The sequence below is a fragment of the Hemitrygon akajei genome, chromosome 26 (assembly GCF_048418815.1).
Source record: "Hemitrygon akajei chromosome 26, sHemAka1.3, whole genome shotgun sequence".
NCBI classification, from domain to species: Eukaryota; Metazoa; Chordata; class Chondrichthyes; order Myliobatiformes; family Dasyatidae; genus Hemitrygon; species Hemitrygon akajei.
This window is the reverse complement of record NC_133149.1, coordinates 44,533,440-44,553,320: the sequence shown is the minus strand read 5'-3', so window position 1 is coordinate 44,553,320 and position 19,881 is coordinate 44,533,440. Positions and strand designations below refer to the sequence as shown.

Here is a 19,881-nt window from a genome sequence, read left to right as displayed (position 1 = left end):
ATCCTTATATTTCCAGTTCTTCCCCCTCCCCCCCACTACTTAGTTTAAACACATCCGTGTTGTAGCTTCACATCAGATTTCTAACATCTGCCCCGATTTATTTTCATGCTGAAGCAAAGCCCATTGTAATTCCAACCACAGGCAATTCCCTTGTGCTCCCATATATTTGCAGATTGAGTGCCCAGAAGCATAAGAAAATGTCTGGAAGGGCTCTCATTAATTCATAGCCATAGACTACCTGGCAACAAACCTAGGATTCCATCGGTAGTGTGTAATTCTATAATAAAATCAGAAAACACAGCAAGTCCTCAGGAGGTCAGGCAGCATCTGTAGATAGAGAAACAAAGTCAACGTTCCATATTGGTAAACTTGCATCAGTACGCATTATTAGTCAACAAAACTAGTATAAACTTCAAGGTAACTTATAAGCTTCTGATTATGATAAGTTCTTTCACTGCCTTTCTGGAACTCTCTGAGATTATCCAGTGGTTTTTCCACAGCAGTTGAATTACTTGATCATTGCATACAATCACTGAGACTGGATGGGGCAGCATCTGGCCTTATTTCTACTCCTGTTAATCTGTACCTCACCACAGAGCTGATAATGACATCAGTAATTATTGGCACACCCAATTCCAATACAGTTAATTCTATCTTTAGGTTAGCTTTACTATTTGTCACATGTGCATCAAAAAATTGAAGCAAACAGTGAAAGGCCTCATTAGCATGAAACCGAGGAGCTGCTGGGGTAGTCCACAAGTGACATCATCATAGGGACCAACATAGCATACCCACAACTCACTAACCCTAACCCATACATCTTTGGAATGTGGAAGGAAACCGCAGCACCTGGAGGAAATCCATGTGGTCACGGGGAGAACAGACAGCAATGGGAATCCAACCCTGATCATTGGCTCTGTAAAGCATTACGCTAATGTTAACACTACCATGGTGGTGTAGAACAGGAAATACTCAGCTCTGTTTCTTTTAGATCCCCCCCCCCATTGATATTGAAATAAAGATTCTCCTCTAGGCAAACAAAAGCCCAGATGATGCCGATTATGAAATTATTGAGGTTGTTGTTTTTCTTTGATGGTACATGCTTTCCCCAGGCCAGTGATAATAATTGGAATCCAATGAATACTGGGCTTGGTATAACAGAATTGACAGCTATGAAGCAACTAAAATATTTTTATTTCATTATTCATGGTTCATCAAAAAGATTCAGGCAGAGCAGATGGTTCTGTCACTCAGAATGAGTCACTATTCTTGGTGAACAAGTTTCTGGAAATGAGTGAGTCATTAATCTTGCTCATTATACTCAAAGGTTATACTCTTTCCTGGAAAAAATTGGGAATGATATTGTGGCTAGGCTCAAATTGGGCTGTCACACTTGGACCAATAAACCACCCTTTGTGTAAGCAAAGCAACAAGTAAAGTCCAACATCAAAATAGCAAACACTTTCTATTGCATATTATTATATATTGCTATTATATGGTAATATATAATATAGTATTCTATATACTAATATATGTGTACTAATATATATACTGTACTTCTTAGGATTGGTCCTTACTATTATATAGTAGAAGATCATCATCATTATGTGCCGTGTTATATGACGTGGGTGATCATGGTCTTTGGCCGTGATTGTTCTTGGCAAATTTTTCTGCGGAAGTGGTTTGCCATTGCTTTCTTCTGGGCAGTGTCTTTACAAGACGGGTGACCCCAGCCATTATCAATACTCTTCAGAGATTGCCTGGCGTCAGTGGTCACATCACAAGGACATCATACAACCATCCAGCACCTGCTCCCACGGCTTCGTGTGACCCCAATCGAGGGGGCTAAGCAAGTGCTACACCTTGCTCAAAGATGACCTGCAGGGTAGCAAAGGAAAGGAGCACTTTACACTGTAGATTTTCGCAAATAAAATGATGAGAAGTGTTTTGTGCTTAAAAAAAAAAGCCATGACAGCTCATTTAATGTACTCCAAACTCTGAACATAAAGCATAGTAACAGTACTTTATGTAATTACATCATCACATTAGAGCAGCCTCTTAAAGAGAGAACCCCAATTCAATGTCAAAATGAGAGAAAATCTGCAGATGCTGGAAATCCGAGCAACTCATACAAAACGCTGGAGGAACTCAGTAGGCCAGGCAGCATCTATGGAAAAGAGTACAGTCGATGTTTTGGGCCGAGCCCCTTCAGGTCTAGAAAAAAGATGAGAAATCAGAGCAAGGAGGAGGGGGAGGGGAGGAGGTAGGACAAGGAGGTAGGTGATATGTGAAACTGGGAGAGAGAGGGGTGAAGTGAAGAGATGGGAAGTTGATTGGTGAAAGAGATACAGGGCTCGAGAAGGGGGAATCTAATAGGAGAGGACAGAAGGCCAAGGAAGAAAGGGAAAGGGGAGGAGCACCAAAGGGAGATGATGGGCAGGTTAGGAGATAAGGTGCCCACCCAGTTATACTGCTGGATACTTGATTGCGCCATGACATAGCAAACTGTACGAACAGGGATGCCACGTGAAGGCGTTGCTATGGGCACAGTAGTGTAGCAGAGATCATATGCGAGTGACCTCCTGCATGGCAAGCCAAACAGCGATCACTGCACCTGGAAAGGAGAGGCTGTGGGAGATGTTTCACCTTCCTTAAGCAGGACATCGATTCCAGGACTCACCTGTACCCACTATATATTTTAGTATAAATACACTAATATGTTAGTATAAGCGTACTTCTTGCTGTTGTTGCGTACCCCGTAACTAGGTTTACAGACCAGCAGAAATAGAAGAATCCGTTGGAGTCTGGTGATACTGAAAACTAAAAGTGTTTATTAGTAAACTACACAACACAGTATCAAAAAATGCAAATATACATATAAAACAGGTTAGCAATGATAAACATAAGTGTAGGAATAATAATAAGCGATAATAAACGAGCTCTATCAATGTCTGGGGATAAATGAATTGTCATAAGAAAATAGAGTTCAGTTCATGTGTGCTGAGGTAGTTGCGGTTGTTGTAATCGTTGGAGAGAGAGAGAGCGAGAGATTAGGCAGCTGCAGCAGGCAAACCTTCTGTTGCTTTCTTATTCCGTTGTGTCGTTGTGGCCATTCAGTTATGACCCTCCGTTCTCGACCAGACCGTTCTTCTGTGGTGGACTCGTCACTCTGGCATGAGTGGACACACACACAAGTCCCCACCGGCCCTGCTGTAACACTGTGAGTTTTACTGACCGATCTCCTGGTTCGGTCTCCAAAGCCCCCACCTTTCTGTGGGTTCCCAACACTCGGTCAGTGTCCACTGGTGTGTCTGAGGGGTGTCTCCCCACACCTGTCTTTTATCCCATTGACGGGGTATCAGCCATCCATCAACTCAAAATGACCATGTCCATCAAATCAGGCCGCTCCTGCTGTCTCCTTAGGAATGTTAACGAGCAAAGTAACGTTCTTGCAGCAAAAGATTGTTTACCTTTCCATCAGTGAAGAAGCCGTAATACATAAATCAAATGTCTGTCTCTCTCTCTTATCTGTAGCAGATGTCCCTGCCTCTGTGCTTCATCTCTCTCTCTCAGTAGCAGCATAGTTCATAGTTCTCAAGGGGGGGAATGGTTAACTCTTCACCCCATTTCCATCAGGTTTGTTCAGCACTCATAACACTGTGCTCCTTGCTGCTATTTGCTCTGTCCTGGCTGCATTATTTATGAATGGCTAAACCAGTTGAAATGTTGTTTTAAACACTTGCCATGCTTTAAACACTGGGCTGATATTTGGTCTCAGTCCATAACTGGTTGCAGCAATGATCTTAATCAAGTTATTTTTATTAAAATTGTCGGACTGATTTTTAACAGAGGTAACATCCCTCCCCAACCCTATCACCCTCATCAATTTTATTTTGATTGAGGTTACATCTTTCTTGAAAAAATTGATAACGGGCATCATTGATGTGCAAGAATGAAGAGGCCCAAGCAACATCCCTACTTAAAATAACAGATATAAAGCAAGACTGTACTTTAAATGTAATTTGTTCTAAAGTGCTTCAGCAATGTCGATGTATAAAAATGCACATTCCTGCGCCAACAGAGTTTGATAGCAGAATGCCCAAGATAATAAAGTGTAGCTTTAAATGAACTCAGTATAAAGTAAGCTTCAGGATTGATGTGCAGTACTTATTTAATCTTCTCATTTTCATTTTATAGCTTTTACTGCCTGCCAGTAACCTTTTCTCCAAGGACCAGGCAGAATTACTACAGGAAGTGTCCTGCAGGGTATTACTGCCCACCTGGAACAGGCAGAGACTGGCTTCCGTGTCCTGCTGGTACCTACAGCAACCATAGAGGTCTTTCCAAGGTAATGCCTAGTGTCCAAGCTAGGGTGATTTACCAACAAACAGATTGTTCCATTTCCAACAAGTCTATCACTCCATTTATCATATTATAGAATTCATAGTCATACAGCATAGAGACAGGTTCTCCAACACAAATGGTCCATGCCAACCAAGGTGCCCCATCCAAGCTAATCCCATTTTCCAGCCTTTGGCCCATAACCTTTTCAGGCCGAGACCCTTTACAGGACCCAGTCCTTGAACCTGGTGGTACATGGCTTCAGGCTTTTGAATGTTCTGCCCATTGGGAGAGGGGAGGGGATGAGTGGGGTCTTTGATTATGTTGGCTGCTTTACTGAAGCAGCCAGAAATGTAGGCAGAGTCCATTGAGGGGAAACTGGTTCCTGTGATGCGTCCACAACTCTCTGCAGTTTCTTGCAGTCACATGCAGTTGCCGTACCAAGCTGTTACGCATATGGATGAGATCCTTCCTATGGTGTATCAATTGAGGGTCAACAGGGGCATGTCAAGCATCTTAGCCTCTTTGAGTTCCTTTAGCACTGGTTTGGTGACAGAAGTGTCCTTCAACTGGAACTTGGCATTTTGTGAAAGGGAAGTGATTTGATTTTGCGAAGAGCCTGGGTAAGGACTGTCCCTTGTCTCGGTCACAATCTTTGAGCAAAGCTCCTTCCTATATCTTGTCCTCTATCATTTCAGTTTAGTGGTGATGCAGATGAACAATGGGGTAACATAATAAGTTACAAGGCAGTGATTGATGAAGTCATCAAGGGAAGAGGTGTGAGCAATGGAATGAATGGGAAATAAATGTGATTGGAGCAGATGATTTTAGTACAATGACAAGATAAAGTCATAGAATCACAAAGCACTACTGCCCAGAACAGGCCCTTTGGCCCATCTTGTCCATACTGAACTAATATTCTGCCTAGTCCCATTGACCCATACCTGAACCCCTCCCATTATGTACTTACCCAAACATCTCTTAAATGTTGCAATTGAAGCCGTATCCACCACTTTGACTGGCGGCTCGTTCCACACTCTCACCACCCTCTGAGTGAGGAAGTTCCCCCTCATGTTCCCCTTAAAAATTTCACCTTTCACCTATGACCTCTACCTCTATGACCCAATCTCAGTAGAAAAAGCCTGCTTGCATTTATCCTATCTCTATCCTCATAAGTATACCTCTATCAAATATCCCCTCATTCACTTATGCTCCAGGGAATAAAGTCCTAACCTATTTACCCTTTCCTTCTAAATCAGGTCCTTGAGTCCTGGCTACATCCTTGCAAATTTTCTCTGTACTCTTTCAATCTTATTGAGATCTTTCCTATAGGTAGGTGACCAGAACTGCACATAATGTTCCAAATTAGGTCTCATCAATGTCTTATACAACTTCAACATAACATCATACGGTAGAAAATCCTTAAGGTTTTGACAATGTACAAAACATCAGGTTGCATTCAGTAATTAAGAGGGAGGGGAGACTTGGAGAAGAAGCCATCAGAAGACCTGATACTGTGTCCCCAAGGCTTCTGCAGGACTCATAAATGCCATGTTTGGAAAGACTATCTGCCTTGAACTATTCTCCTGCAGGTGGAGCAATGTAACATCTGCCCAGCTGGGTTCTACTGTGACTCAGAAGGTGGGACCAGCACCACAGGACCATGTGCCCCTGGATATTATTGCCAGAGAGGGGTCAATGTACCTCAACCTACCATCTCCGCCAGGAATGTCACTGATGAATCCACATTCAGTGGCCATACAGGTGGGATAAATCATGCACAATACATATATTCCAAATGAGACATCTGAAACAATACATTGCATTCATATATGGTGGTTTATATAAATATATTTTAAGAAAGACACAAAACATCAAACACAACATTCACAGGCAAAAAGTAAATGATTCATATATTGCAGACAATTCTTACATGAAAGAACACATCTAGAACAAAGTCCATTTTGGTGCAAAGTGATCAAGGCATTCATAGCAACACACACAAAAAAGTGTTTATAGTGTTACTGAACTATAGTGATCAAAGTTGTGTTAGTTGGTTCAAGAACCGAAAGGTTGAAGTAGCCTACCGTAGCTGTTCTTGAACCTGGTAGTGTGGGACTTCAGGCTTCTCTACCCCCTTCCACGATTGCAAAAGGTGACATGGGCTAGCTGGTGGGGATCTTTGGCATTCTTCCTGTAGATACTACAGATGCCCATAATGTATTGGGCAGAGTTCACTACTCTCTGCAGTTGTCCATAATTTATAAATTTGTTGTTTAATTTTCACAGGCTCTGGAGGGATATGCCCCAAAGGGCATTTTTGTCCCTTGGGGAGCAGCACACCACTACCCTGTCCAGCTGGCAAGTACCAAGATGCACCAGGGCAGAGTTCCTGTAAGAGCTGTCCATCAGGTGAGAGCTGTTCTTTGAGTTCTGACAAAAGGTCAACAGCCAGAAGCATTAAGTCTGTTTATTTCAAAGTTCCAGTGCCTGCAGTATTTCTCTTCGTAAAGCATCCAAGTATCAGTTCTTCAATGATACATATATCTTTGTGGTGAACTCGCTCATGTCAATAACAAGTTTTGTTAAAAGCAGTGGAAAAACATGAGCTGTGAATTGTAAGTCAAGTAGAACAGGTGTGACAGCCCTTTATCCCGTCCATGGTGATGTGCTACAACAGCTGAGAGCTGTGACTGCAGAGGGACCTTTGGTTTGCCAACACCTTTGAATGCCAAGCAAGAGAAAATCTGCAGATGCTGGAAATCCAAACAACATGCACAAAATGCTGGAGGAACTCATCAGGCCAGGCATCATCTATGGAAAAAAGTACAGTTGACATTTCAGACCAAACCCCTTTGACAGGACTGGTGGGGAAAAAAAGCTGAGTAGATTTGAAAGGTGGGGGGAGGGAGAGAGAAACGCTGGCAATAGATGAAATTTGGAGGGGAAGGGATGAAGCAGAGATCTAGGAAGTTGAAGTGTGAATCTGTTGGGGTCATATACTGTGTCTGGTGTTCCCAGTGTGGCCTCCTGTATATCGGTGAGACCTGACGTAGATTGGGAGACTGCTTCGCCAAGCATCTGTGCTCTGTATGCAGAACGAACGGGATCTCCCGGTGGCCACCCATTTTAATTCCACTTCCCATTCCCATTCCGATATGTTCATCCATGGCCTCCTTCACTGTCGGGATAATGCCACCCTTAGGTTGGAGGAGCAACACCTTATATTCCGTTTAGGTAGCCTCCAGTTTGATGGCATGAACATGGATTTCTCAAACTTCCAGTAATGCGCCCCCGCACCCCCACCCCTTCATCATTTCCCATCCCCTTGTCCCCCTCTCATGTTATCTCCTTGCCCGCCCATCACCTCCCTCTGGTGCTCCTCTCCCCACCCCACTTTTTTCTTTCTTCATGGCCTTCTGTCTCTTTCACCAATCAACTTCATCCCTCCCCCTCAAGTTTCTCTCTCCCCTCCCTCACCTTTCAAATCTACTGAGCATTTTTTCTGCAGTCCTGCTGAAGGATTTCAGCCTGAAAATTCAACTGTACTTTTTTCCGGGCCTGCTGAGTTCCTTCAGCACTTTGTGTGTGTTGTTACCTTTGAATACTGGTTACGTCTGCATGACATAGGGTCTTGCAAACCTTGTATTGTGTCCCCCAAATGACTTTGGTTGATACTGGTGAACATAAAACAAACAGTACAGCACAATATGGGCCCTTTGGTCCTGGAAGTTGTGCTGACCTTTTAACCCTTCCTAAGATCAATCTAATTGCCACATAGCCCTCCATTTTCATTTTTTTCTATCATTCATGTGCCTATCTAAGAGTTTCTGAAATATTCTTAATGTATTTGTCTGCACCACCACCACCACTGGTAGTGCATTCCACATACCCATCACCGTGTGTGTGTGTGTGTGTGTTTAAAAAAAAAAAAAAACAAAAACAAAAAAAAACAACAAACAAACTTACCTCTGACATCCCTCTATACTTTTCTCCAATCACCTTAAAGGTCCTTGTAATAGTAATTTCTGTCCTGGGGGGAAAAAATCTGTCTATCCACTCTATCTATGCCTCTTACCTTATACCTCTCAATCAAGTCACTTCCCATCCTCCTTTGCTTCAGAGAGAAAATCCTTAGCTCGCCCAACCTTTCCCCATAAGATGTGCTCTCCATCCAGGCAGCATCCCAGGAAGAAAAGACATCCATTCATTTACCAAATCAATGAATGACATAAACATGTAATCGATCATCTGTCAGGATCCATCTCCTTCCTGGAACTATGAGTAGGATGCACATGAGGGAATGTCACAGATGGTAGCAGGCCATTCAGCCCACTGAGTCCTTGCAGCAGGTGTGAAGAGTAGCAGGGCCCAAAAAGCAGAGGGTGAACAGCGTGAGGGGAAAGGAAGAGTCAGATGGAAAATGCAGGAGGAACTCAATAGGTCAGGCAGTGTCTTTAAGGGGAATAAACAGATGACATTTTGGGCCAAGACCCTTCATCAGGAGTGCAGAATCCCCTGTGTTTCTAATAGAAAATACATAGGCTGACAAAAAACTACCTCTCACCCTGATGATAGGACATACTGTACATGTAAGATGAAACAGAAGGGAATCAGTTATCCAATTCTCAACTCTCCCACCTCCCTTTGCCCCAACCTACAATCTGCATTTTATCCTTGTAAAAGATGGTGGTCAACTTTGTCCATGTTTTCGTTTGATAATAACATAAACTCGGGTTTAAAATGATACAAAAGGAAATGTGTGTTGGCCAAGTATAATTGATTTACTATTGTCACACGTACCAAGATACAGGGAAAAGCTTTCATAGATCATCCATGCAGATCATTCCAAAGCATAAGTACTTTGACATAGTGCAAAGAGACAGGCAGTAACAGAAAGCAAAATATGGAGCATGGAACATATTCTCTCATGTACCTCGTAAAGTGGCCACTGTGTGTATGTTCATGGTCTTCTGCTGCTGTAGCCCATCCACTTCACAGTTCGACATGTTGTGCATTCAGAGATGTTCTTCTGCACACCACTGTTGTAATGCATGGTATTTAGACCATAAGATATAGGAGCAGAAGTAAGCCATTCGGCCCATCGAGTCTTCTCCATCATTCAATCATGGGCTGATCCAATTCTTCCAGTCATCCCCACTCCCCTGCATTTTCAGTCCAGTATTTGTTGCTTTCTATTTTAACTGCACCATGTCTCTATTACCCTGTAATTCATCTCGCTGGTTGTGATTACGCCTCGTCTCCTGCCTGTCTTATCATCTCTGTTGTACGCCATCTTCGATTTATTCCTGTTTTCCCCTTCCTCAGCCCAATCACTCCGGTTCCCATCTCCCTGCCAAATTAGTTTAAACCCTCCCTAACAGCTCTATTAAACCTGCCTGCTAGGATATTGGACCCCTTTGGGTTCAGGTGTAACCTGTCCTTTTTGTACAGGTTGTACCTCCCCCAGAAGAGCCCCAGTGATCCAGGAACCCATACCCCTGCCTCCTACACCAGTCTCTCAGCCACGGATTAATATGCCTGATCATGCTATTCTTGTGCTCATTAGCACATGGCACAGGCAGCAATCCCGAGATCGCTACCCTGGAGATCCTGCTTTTCAGCTTCCTATCCAACTCCCTGAATTCCCTCTTCAGGACCTCCTCCCTTTTACTACCTATGTCGCTGGTACCAAGACTTCTGGCTGTTCACCCTCTCCCTTCAGAATACTCTGCACCTGATCTGAGACGTCCTGTACCCTGGCACCTGGGAGGCAACACACCATGCTCAGTAATTTGAGTTACTGTCACCTTCCTGTCAGCTTGAACCAGTCTGGCCATTCTCCTCTGACCTCTCTCATTAACAAGGTGTTTTCACCCACACCACTACTGCTCATGGAATATTTTTTGTTTCTCATACCGTTCTCTGTAAACTTTAGAAACTGTTGTATGTAAAAATCCCAGGAGATCAGCAGTTTCTGAGATACTCAAACCAACTATCATTCCACACTCAAAGTCACTTAGATCACATATCTTCCCTATTCTGAGCAAACACGAGGAAATCTGCAGATGCTGGAAATTCAGACAACACACACAAAATGCTGGTGGAACACAGCAGGCCAGGCAGCATCTATAGGGAGAAGCGCTGTCAAAGTGCTTGGACAGTGCTTCTCACTATAGATGCTGCCTGGCCTGCTGTGTTCCACCAGCATTTTGTGTGTGTTGTTGTTGTTCCCTATTCTGAGGTTTGGTCTGAATAACAACTGAATCTCTTGACCATGTCTGCGTGCCTTTATACATTGAGTTGCTGCCACATGATTGGCTGATCAGATATTTGCATTAATGAGCAGATGTACAGGTGTACCTAATAAAATGGCCACTGATCCTGCTTTGATCCTGGGGATTTGTACTTCACTCCAAACAATGCATTTTTGTAGAATGTTGTGAGTGTAGGAGCTGACTTGGTAAGATGAGAAACTCTGTGTTCTAGGTTATTACTGCAGTATAGACTTGCCTCATTTACCCTGCCCTGCTGGTTATTACTGCCCAGAGGGCTCTTGGATTCCAGTTGAATGTCCACCTGGCCATTACTGTCCTCAGGATATTGTTGTCAGCCGTGAAGGTTCCAGATGGGGTAAGCACATTATTATTTGACTGAGCTTATTTCACATTAAATATGAACTACTTTAAAGTCTAATTTAAAGCAGATAAGATGGTAGACAAGTATCCATGGTCAGATGGAACAGAATGGGTATTTGGCCCAGGAGGTTTCTGAACAGTCCATGAACACTATCTCCTCATTATACTATTTACTTATTCTTATAAGTTATAGTGCGTTTATATCTTTGCACTGTGCTACATTTAAAAGACTTTAGGATAAGAGCCAACATTGGACACATGGGATTAGCTTAATGGGCACCATGGTCAGCAGGAACAAGTTGGGCCGAAGGGCCTGTTTCTAACAAGAAGTTTCGTGTCACCTAACTTGCTGCCTATTGCGCATGCCGCTGGTGTTTAGGGTAGCAGTGAAGTTCCTCCATCTTTGTCTGTACCATTGGACACAAATATTGCTGTTTCCATAACAATTGTTTTTTGACCAATCAGGGTTGTTGGTCCTGAGCTGAAACCCTGAACCTGGAGGACCAGTGGACCACTCTTATTCTGACCTCTACCCTTTGACCTGTTTGGCATAGGTGACCCCACCAAGAGCCGAAGTATAAAGCCCTGACTCCAGCCAACATAACTCTCCAGGTCATTGAGGCACACAAGCCTACAAGGTTGTGGTCCGCTTGGAGGATGTCACCTAAGTCAGTGATAATAAACCTGATTCAGAGGAGGCTTATCTTATTCTATGCCTTCATTTGGTTTACCACCTCAAAGGAATTGTGTATGTGTACCGGCAAAGAAAAATATTTAGCTACAACACTGAAATAGTTTTAATCTTTTGTCAGTCATTGGTGCTATGAAGCCGGTGAAATGCCCTCTGGGTTACCGGGAATACAATGGATCCAGTAGGAACACCTTCAACAACACTTGTGAGCCTTGCCCAGCTGGTTACTATGGGAACCACAGTGATCGTCAGGACTGTGTGGAGTGCCAAGAAGGTGTGGTCTGCCTTCAAGGAGCTATCACCACTGACCCGCCATCAACCATGACACCATATGAGATTACAGCAGTCAGATCTTACATATGTCCAAAAGGTGAGTCCATTTTTGAAGAACAACCTTCCCTTTCAACTGAACAATAGCATCTGATCTAGGATTCAATGCATCAATACAACTGAAGTTACTTTCCATTGTATTTAGAGAGTTTGACAATGTGAATATTTGGAAAAATTATGAGCCTTAACTCCTGTTATTTATTGATACTATTTCACATAACATACTCTCCTGTGCCTCATAAGGGCTTAGAGTGGATGTGGAAAGGATGTTTTCTATAGTGGAGGAGTCTAAGGCTAAAGGGGCACAGCTTCAGAATGGAAGGATGTTGCTTCAGAAGGGATTAGGAGGAATTCATTAGCCAGAGGGTGGTGAATCTGTTCCATTATCTGTTGAGGTCAATTTGAAGAGTTCCTGATTGTAAGGGTGTCCAGTCCAGGGAACTCAGGAGGAAAATGAAATGAGGTGCATGCGAGTATGGAAAGTGGACAGCTGTTCCCAAACTTTGCAAGTGAAGATAGAAAGATCAGCTTTATCACACGCACATTGAAACATCGTTTGTATCAATGACCAGCACAGTCTGAGGATGTAAAATGTCATGCTATGCTACCACACCACCCTGTGTATAATTGGTTGATCTGCCTTACGAGCATTAGCTCTTCAAAACACAAAAATACAACTGCAGATGATGTGGATCAAAGAATACGTACACAACGCTGGAAGAACTCAGCAGGTCAGGCAGCATCCGTGAGAAAAGAGTAGCCAACGTTTCGGGCCAAGACCCTTCATCAGGAATGGGGGGGAAGAGAGGGCCGAAGCCCAGTAATAGAGATGGGGGAGGGGGTAAGGCCTAGAGGTGCCAGGTGGAGAACCAATCAGAGGAAGGATAAAGGGGGGAGGGGATAAGCATGAAAGAACTGTAGAGGTAAAAGAGCTGAAAGTTGAAAGAGGAGAGAGGCAGAGGGGGACCTGGGGAAGGGGGGGGGGGGAGGGAATTACCGGAAATTGGAGAATTCAATGTTCATACCACCAGGCAGGAGGCTACCCAGACGGTAGATGAGGTGTTGCTCCTCCAGCCTGAGTTTGGCCTCATCATGGCAGTAGAGGAGGCCAAGTATGGTCATATCTAGATGAGAATGAGAGGCAGAGTTGAAGTGGGAGGCAACCAGGAGATCCTGTCTATTGTGATGGACAGAGTGGAGGTGCTCGACGAAGCGGTCCCCCAATCTGCGTCGGGTCTCGCCGATGTAGAGGAGGCCGCACCGGGAGCACCGGATGCAATAGACGACTCCAGCAGACTCGCAGGTGAAGTGTTGCCTCACCTGGAAGGACTGTCTGGGGCCCGGAATGGTGGTAAGGGGGGAGGTGTGGGGACAGGTGTAGCATTTGCGCTTGCAGGGATAAGTGCTGGGTGGGAGTTCTGTGGGGAGGGACGTGTGGACCAGGTAGTCGCGGAGGGAACGATCCCTGCGAAAAGCTGAGAGGGGTAGGGAGGGAAAGATGTGCTGGGTGGTGGGGTCCTGTTGAACGTGGCGGAAGTTGCGGAGGATAATGTGTTGGATCCGGAGGCTGGTGGGGCGGTAGGTGAGGACAAGGGGAACCCTGTCCCTGTTGTGGTGACGGGAGGATGGGTTAAGGGTTGAAGTGCGGGAAGTGGAGGAGATGCGGGTGAGGGCATCTTTGATGACGCCAGAAGGGAAACCACGATCCTGAAAGAAAGAGGACATTTGAGAAGTCCTGGAACGGAAAGCCTCATCCTGGGAGCAGATGCGGTGGAGACGGAGGAACTGGGAATAGGGAATGGCATTTTTGCATTGGGCAGGGTGGGAAGAGGTATAGTCAAGATAGTTATGGGAGTCAGTGGGTTTGTAGAAGATGTCAGTGGATAGTCTGTCTCCGGAGATGGAGACCAAGAGATCAAGAAAGGGGAGAGAAGTATCCGAGATGGACCAAGTGAATTTAAGGGCTGGGTGAAAGTTAGAAGCAAAGTTGATGAAATTGACGAGCTCAGCATGGGCGCAGGAAGCAGCACCAATCTAGTCATCGATGTAGTGGAGGAAAAGTTGGGGAGTGGTGCCAGTATAGATTTGGAGCATAGACTGTTCCACATAACCCACAAAGAGGCAGGCATAACTGTGGCCCATGCGCTACACCCTTGATCTGGAGAAAGTGGGAAGAACCAAAGGAGAAGTTATTGAGAGTTAGAACAAGCTCCGCCAACCGGAGAAGTGTGGTGGTGCTGGGGAGCTGGTGGGGTCTGTTATCCAAAAAGTAGCGGAGGGCTTTGAGGCCTTCTTGATGGGGGATGGAGGTGTATAAGGATTGAACATCCATGGTAAAAATGAAGTGGTCGGGGCCGGGGAATTGGAAGTTATTGAAGAGGTGAAGGGTATGGGATGTATCCTGGATGTAGGTGGGGAGAAACTGAACTATGGGGGATAAAATGGAGTCCAGGTAGGCAGACGCAAGTTCGGTGGGGCAGGAGCAGACCGAAACTATGGGTCTACCGGGACAGTCAGGCTTGTGGATCTTGGGGAGGAGGTAAAACCGAGCTGTGCGGGGTGTGGGAATTATGAGTTTTTTGGCTGAGGGAGGAAGGTGTCCGGAGTTGATGAGGGTGGAGATGGTGCGGGAGACAGTGGATTGATGTTTTTTGGTGGGGTCCTGTGGCAGGGGTAAGTACGAGGAGGTGTCGGAGAGCTGCAGTTTGTCTCAGTGAGGTAGAGGTCCGTCCGCCAGACTACTATGGTACCGCCTTTGTCTGCAGGTTTGATGCTTAAGAGCATTAGCTCTTCTTCTGAATTTCCTGGACTGCCTACAACAAAAAACCTTCTGAATATTGGCCTTGAAATACCAATGCATCATATTTAAGTACTTTACAGTAGGCAAGGGTAGCCTCCTTGGGCAGGCAGTTGAAAATATTAGCAAATCCACAAGACAGTATTCACAACGGTAAACATTTTAGCCAGAGGTAAAGAGCTAATACTTGTAAGACAGATCGGTCAATCTTCTGATCAGCAAAATAAACTTTGTGAACACATGGCCCTTCCAACAGAGCTGATTCCAAGTAAACCACTATCCCAGGAATATCAGGAATAACTGCTTTTAGAATCCCTAATCTCAATCCACGTCTTGTGCCTTCTCATGACCATAAGATATAGGAGCAGAAGTAGGTCATTTGGCCCATCAAGTCTGCTCAGCTGTTTGATACTGGCTGATTTATATTCCCTCTCAACCCCATTCTCCTGCCTTGTTCCCATAACCTTTGACACCCTTACTAATCAAGAACCTATCAAATTGGCCTCCACAGATAATGTGGCAGGGAATTCCACAGATTCATCACCCTCTGGCTAAGGAATTCCTCCTAACCCCTTCTGAAGCAACATCCTTCCATTCTGAGGCTGTGCCCTCTGGTCCTAGACCCCCCCCCCCCACCACCACTTATAGGCAACATCCTTTCCACATCCACTCGAAGCCTTTCAATATTCAGTAAGTTTCAATGAGATCGCCTCTCATTATTCTAAACTCCAGCGAGTACAAGCCCAGAGCCATCAAAAGATCCTCATACATTAGCCCTTTCATTACCAGGAATATTCTTGTAAACCTCTTCTGGACCCTTTCCAATGCCAGCACATTCTTCCCTAGATATGGGCCCAAAACTGCTGGAACATACTGTAGATAAAAAGGATGAGAAGAAATTGTTTGCAGCAAAGCTGGCGGGGTGGCTTCTAAATGGGGAAAATCAATCACTGCTGCAATGGAATGGATAGATAGTTGAGTGAACTTACTTACAGCCCCTGTTTTATAGAGAGTGTCTGGCCAGGCGAGGTCATTATTCCTTAGAACATATGTGAAGGAGGAGCAACCTTATTGAACTGTTTAAAACAATGAGAGGCACTTGGATAGGTACATGGAGGGTCCAATGCAGGAAGTTGGGACTAGCTGACTGGGTACTGTGGTTGGCATGGACTAGTTGGGCTGAAGGGCCTGTATCTGTACTGTGCTGTCTCTGACTCTGCGACTCTACTGTCTATTCTCACCCTCAGATCAGTGAAGATCTAGTGGACTGGTTTGAATCTGAAGCTTTTACCCCATTAGATGTTACATTCCAACAAAACTCTCCAAAATCACAGCTCAGGTCATTCAGTTCAGGCTCATTTAGGGATGGTTAATGTGCAGAAGTGTCAGAGACCTTCAGAGAGACACATGAACATGCAGGAGATGGAAGGAACTGGATCACATGCCAGCAGTTTAATTTTCATGTACAGACATAGTGGGCTGAAGGTCCTGTTTTTGTGCAGTACTGTTCTATGGTTTATGTTCTAAATTAGACTTATCAGAAATATAAACTCATTAAAGGTTCACCCTCTGTGTAACCATTTGCAGGTCACCATTGTCCTAAAGGGAGCGCTGAGCCAATTCCTTGTCCCGTGGGCACTTACAATCCCAGCGAGCGAGCAGGCAATGTGGAGAGCTGTCTGAGATGTCCCATCAACTACTTCAGCCATTTAACGGGGCAAGCTGCATGCTTCACCTGTGGTTCACAGGCCGTACAACCTGAAGAAGGTTGCGACCATTGTATCTGCCTTCAGTCTGATCAGATATTCCAGGTGAGGACATTACTTTCACCTAACTGCCATCCACTGTTCACTGTAATTTGAATGCAAGACACCCACTCAATCACTACTAATTTGTATAGATCCAGGAGGTGCTGGGAAGACAAGAAGCCAGATTTAAAGACAAGTACTATGTTCTAGTGACATCCATTTTAACAATGGGCTAGGCTGTGGTTCAGAAAGTTTGCAAGCTCTCTGTAAAGTTAGTAAAAGTTGTGCATAATTTATGTTTCTCTTGTGAATGCTTGTTAAATGATGCTAAGTGCCCTTGACACTTCTGCAAGTGAGTTTGTCATTGCATTGGTGCATCCATGTACTTATGCCTACGTCAATAACTTCAACCACGAGGAAATAAACTCAACATTGGCTTTGACTTCTGAACTATCTTGAGATCCAGATTACAGAAGACCAGCCCAAGTATCCCTAGTCAGGTACTTAGTGACCACCCTCCTCGTCTCTACCGGTTCCTTAAGCCTGACTTTTTGTACATAGGTTTATACCTAAGTTTTGAACATAAGTCCTTAAGTTTGACCTTTCATGGAAGTATAGTAATCTGATTACATCAGAAAATATGTTGTCAAATAGCACATGAGCCCCTGTTGGAATTGGAATAGATTTATTATTGTCATATGTACGGAGATATAGTGAGGAGCTTGTCTTGCATACTGTTCAAACACATCAGATCATTACACAGTGCATTGGGGTAGAACAAGATAAAACAATAACAGAATGCAATTTTTTCCTTGTGCTGTTACATTAAAAAAAATAAATGGGATGATGTGCTTTTGTGCATTTATGTGTCTGACACTTAATTTTTCTCAGCTCAGTGACTCACAATGTGTGTGTGCTGCAAGACATCAGATGGTATCTGAAAGAACAAGAGAGTGTGTCAGAAAGCTGTATGATATTTGTCGAGAGGGAGCCAGCAGAAACCAGGATGGGGCTTGTCTCACGATGAAGGAGTGGGAGGAATATTGTTCACTAAAGGTCAGTATCACAGAAGGAAGGTGCCTTTATCCACAAGATGCCCCAAGGTGCCATGCCATAGAAGAACTTCAGCAATTCTAGATACCTGATAAAACTGGTAACCAAATTTCACACTGCTTTCATCTCAATGACCAGATAATTTGTATTAGGAGAAATAGATGTTCACCAGATCTACCTTTGAGAAGTAAAACACTGCTGATGCTGAAAAGCTGAGAAAATATAAAGTGCTGGAAATGCTCGGCAGGTGATGTAAAATCTTGAAAATTACATGACACGTTAATAATCTTTCATTGGAACCGTTCCAGGTCACTGGCTTTCCATCAGAGCTGAAGAAAAGGCTGTAACCCAAGAAGTAAATTCTGTTTCTATTTTCCTTTGGCTGATCTGCTGAGATTTTCTCCTGCATTTTATTTCTGCCTTGTTTTTAATGGCACCCTGAATTTGTTATAACCACCCATAAGGGCAGGTGTGGGCTCAGTCAATGAGGATACTCATCTGGAGCATTTCCTTCCTTGCCTTCGCTTCCAAATCAATATGGAAGCCAGCGTATTCCACCAAAGTAGGAATGGTTAGTGGGTTCACTTATAATTATCGACAGTAGGATGCCCATTCACAGCTTATTAACATATCATTTCACTTTAATGTGGAGGACCTCAGCTCTGGAATTCGCTCCCTAAACTTCACCACATCTTTCTTCTCCTTCGTAACTCAGTAAAGATTATCATTCCCGGGAGATTACAAAATCATTCACCTTAAAATGCTGTTTGATAAGCTCTTGTGTAATATCTTGGGATAATTTACTGAGAGCACTAGGAAAATTCAGCTTATTGTGTGGACTATTTCATTTAAGAGGCACTCTGTGTACTTGCCCACAGTGTCACCTCTGACCTGAACAGTCCCTTACTGTAGGTTTGCCAAGCGATTATATGCTGTGCTGTTTTGGTGACTCTTACAGTATGTTATTAGTCATGGGATGTTCCATTACTTTCCAGGTTTGTACTTCTCCTGCAGATTACCAGGGCTTTGATGGAGATTTGGGCCTTTGCCGCTGCCGGGTTGCAGCCTTGGATTCCGTGTGCGATGAGCAATGCAGACGGTTCCAACACAGAACACTGCAGGCAGTCTGCAACAGAGTGCCTGGCCTTCGCATTACCTACAGAAATGATTTGAAGGTATCAGCAGAGCATCTAAATGGAAAGTACTTTTAATAGAGACTTTTAAGAGATGTTTAGACAGACACATGATTCTGAGGGAAATGGAAGAATATGGACATTGCTTAGGCAGAGGGGATTAATTTAGTTGGCCATTTGATTACTAATTTATTTGGCTTGGCACAACATTGTGGGGCGAGGGGCCTGTTCCTGTGCTGTACTGTTCTGAGTTGTATGGTTTATGGTTTATTTATTTAGCAATATAGTGCGGAATAATCATTTCCAACTCTTCGAGCTATACTACCCCAGCAACTCTCAACAACCCTGATTATCTCTAACCTAATCACAGGACAATTTACAATGACCAGTTAACTTACCAGGTAGGTCTTTGGACTGTGGGAGGAAACCAGAGGACCCAGAGAAAACCCACGCATTCCACGTGAGGACATACAGAGACTCCTTACAGAACAGCACCGGAATTGAACTCTGGAATGCCCTGAGCTGTAATAGCATCGTGCTAACCACTACGCTACCGTGGTGCCATGGTTAGCTGAGTTAACAAGGATTAGTCATTTGGACTGTGTTTAACCAGCAACAGTGAGCTGTATAACTAGAATTACTCTCAGTTCTTGTGTTTACAAAGGAAGGGGGGGGTGGGGTGAAAGCCAAACGAGAGTTTCCACTCTATGGGATAGGACTTCTCAAGGCCGCAGGAGTAATCCAGCAGAGTATATGGACCCAGCACAAACTCACTTCAAACCTTTACATCCTACTGGGAAATTCATCCTGCCTCTGCACTATGAACATAACTGCGTATCAAGTAAAGATAGAATTAGACTTGATCCTTAAGTGGCTGAGGCAGGTACAATAGTATAATTTTAAGAAGCACTTGAATACGTGCATGGACAGCAAGGCTTAGCGAGGTATGTGACTGTACCCAGGAAATTGGGACGAGCTGGGTGGGCGCTGTGTACATCGTGGACTCTTTGGGCCAAAGGGCCTGTTTCTGTGCTGTATTTTCTATAACTCTGTCTCTGATAAACAAAGTTAGTTATGCATTGCCCAATGCAAACGTTGGAAATGGTTAACTGCTTCAACCCTGGCAGGGACCAAGGAAGCTCTTGTTAAG

General features: G+C 44.2%; 1 long non-coding RNA gene across 1 annotated transcript; it reads right to left on the bottom strand.

The window, feature by feature from the left end:
• Window positions 1–244: 244 nt before the first annotated feature.
• LOC140716693 (uncharacterized) lies at window positions 245–19,236 on the bottom strand. Its single transcript, XR_012096351.1, has 3 exons — window positions 19,130–19,236; window positions 1,578–1,878; window positions 245–327 (listed from the first exon to the last, which is right to left on the bottom strand). It is a non-coding gene; the product is annotated as an uncharacterized lncRNA (long non-coding RNA).
• Window positions 19,237–19,881: the final 645 nt, after the last annotated feature.